Consider the following 3,122-nt stretch of genomic DNA (forward strand, 5'->3'; position numbering starts at 1 on the left):
ATTGTTAAGTTGATCGTAATGAACTGAGAATAAGTGTACGTACCTTTATTATACATTATTATCTGCACACGAATTTCGTATTCCACTACCAAGTAGATTTATTTCCTAAAGTATTACGCACTACACAATCGAGGCCGCGGCCCTGAACAAAGATGTTTTTAATTCAACGAAAATATTTTAATATAAAGCTTTTTCTCTGGTATGATAACAGATTTCTGCCCAAAGATTTTCTTTCCTTTGTTGCAGTATATATGTGATTAAAAGACACTACGTCATATAACAAAGTATAACAAAATATCTGACAAGGTTTTAGTTCTTAATTTAACATGTTTATTTTATAAATTGGGTGAAAATCATGCAGTCTCTAGATATAATGAAATTCTCTGCATATCACAGTTTTTCTCGAAAATAGAAATATAACATTCTCTACTTCTTTAAACATTCGTATCAAATTTACGCGTGACTATTAAACTATTACCAAGTTTTTTTTATAAATAAGCAAAATTTTGTCCCTACAAGGATTCATTTTAAATCCTGCAGAATAATTATTTCATTTTTCCGTATTGTGGATAGAAATTATAGAAAATGTCATTCAGTTTTCATAATTTCAATTTGAACCAGCCAATAACTTGATTAATAACATTGGTATAAAAGGCCTATGGTTGTTGCAATAAATTTTTAAAAAAACTCTACGCTTAAGAAAGCAGCCTTTTTCTCAATTTTGTGAATCACGCTAAAGATTTGGGATTTTTTAACTTGGCTGACGCTTTTGTTTACTTTGTAGTACATGGAATTTTTAGATATGTTTCAACTCGTAATTCAGAACCTTTGTTTGAAAACATAGAGCATCACTCTAAATCAAACAATCTGAAATGCTCTAATCGACGAACGATCCGGTAAAAAATTATTTAAAATTTTATGCATTTTACAAGATTAATATGTAGTTTTTTTTGTCGCTCGAATCTTCCAATTAATTTTGCGGTTGACTTATTTTGGTAATTGACGTTTTCTGCAAATTTTTGAACACATTTCAATAAAGAGAGATAGATGTTTTATATAGAATCAAATCAAAATGTAATATTATTCCACATTTGAACAATAATAATCACTGTAAACAGTAAAGTAAGTAAAAAATTTAATTTTTCAATCAAAAATTCACTTAATTTAAAAGGAATCTAATTCATGATCCCAAAGGGGATCATTCTTTAATATCATATAATTTTTTAGGGTTCGCTTCATTCAGATCAACTGCTACAGATTAAAAGTGATTTTCTTCATCAAGTCTTTCTCTAAAGTGCTTTCAACCATAACACAACATTTTTTCATAAGAAAAACGTTTACTGCACTGAGGTGAAAGTGAACAGACAATGTCTATACTATTGAATTCGTATTTTTCTCTGAAGTTTACATTATTACCTAGTTTTTTCTGGCAGAGTCAGGTCAGTCAATGCTCTATAATATAAAATTCTGAACACCTTAACAAACATGTCATATTCCATAACAAAAGACCTAATTCTTCGGTATTTGACATGTATTTAACTAAATTCTCTATATAAAGATGTTGCATGCTGGATTAGTTTAAGATGTTGAAATTTTGAAATACTGCTATTTTATTTATACAAGCTGAAATGCTGCGCGTATCAACTAAGGGTTAATATCTTTCTTAGAAGAAGCAACATTTAACCTGTGTTCATTTGTTATTTCCTATGATTTTTGTAAAAGATTTGAATATTTTAAATTTTTCAAAGAGATACTGCAACTATTTAAATTTATCACAATCTGGAAATGTATATTTATCATTGCTTCCAACAGAAGCGTTTGCTCCAAATGCAATTAAATTTAGTATACTTCAGTGCAAAGATGTATATCGATGCTTTTCATCTTTACCGTGAGTACCACCTGATCACATAAGAAGCTGATTCTATAGTAACAATTAATGATTTTTTGAAAAAAATAATAAAATATTTAGTTAACAAAACTATATTGATTATATATTTTTATTATTTCGATTTATTTATTATATCACTTACTCATACAGTATTGAGCAGGTACTGGCAACTTACTGCCTAGAAAAGGGGCTATCCAATGAGTGAAAATGACTGCGAGAATTCCTAATTTTTGAACAGTTCGTGATCTTGAATCTGAGTCGAGTTGTATGAAAATGGGTGAAGCGAAACGAGTCAGTTGACGAGAATCGAAGAGAATAAAGATGGATTTAAAGAAAAAAAGGATAGCAGGAAGAATACGAAATTAGTTGTATATTCACGCTCTGAATTTCTTTCTCTCTTTAATAGATGTTTTCGCACAATTATTCTGTTGTATATATCCAAAAATATTGTCTTAGAAAAAATGATCCTCTGGGATTATTGAAACTCTTATTGTGAGAACTTTTTTTTGTGGATCAAATTTTAAAAAAAAAATTTCTTTTTCCTGATTTTTCAACAAGATTATTAAATTTTCATTTCAACAATGGACATAATCAAAATAGGAGACGAACATTTTTTATTTTCAAGTGGTTTTCTAACTGATGATAGATTCAACATTTCTAAAATCCTGAAATATCAAGATGATTATTGCATTATTTAAAAAAATGAAAGTAACATTTCCCATAAAAAGATTTAAACTTCCACTTTCTAGAAGTATATAATGATCTGTTGGAGATAGGGAAAAATGGACAAACTTCTTAGATTCGCTATCCAAACAATGTTATTATTTCAGATAAATTAACTTATAAATACATAAAAAGTAAAGACCATAAATCTTAATAATATTCAAATTTATAAAGTTCAAAGCGGATTAGTGACGACCCTCAGATGGGTCTCAAGACATTAAAAATAGTCTGGTTTCGTCTCACAAGCTAGACATCAGGATAACTGAAATTTTCTTGGATTAATCTTTATCTAAGATAAAATTAAGACCAAATATTTTTACCTGGGTACGAATCATAATTTTAGCTATACATTTTGTCTAAAAGATTCTTCTGCTCCTTTTTAATATTTTTAATTGATCAATTTTACTTTTGTATTTTCTTAGTAGTCAAATGATAAATCATTCTTATTCAAAAATTGGCATGTTTGGCAGGAATGCAATAATTCGCTAACAATAATTTATATATATATAAT

This window comes from Belonocnema kinseyi, chromosome 10 (genome assembly GCF_010883055.1).
Source record: "Belonocnema kinseyi isolate 2016_QV_RU_SX_M_011 chromosome 10, B_treatae_v1, whole genome shotgun sequence".
Classification (NCBI taxonomy): Eukaryota; Metazoa; Arthropoda; class Insecta; order Hymenoptera; family Cynipidae; genus Belonocnema; species Belonocnema kinseyi.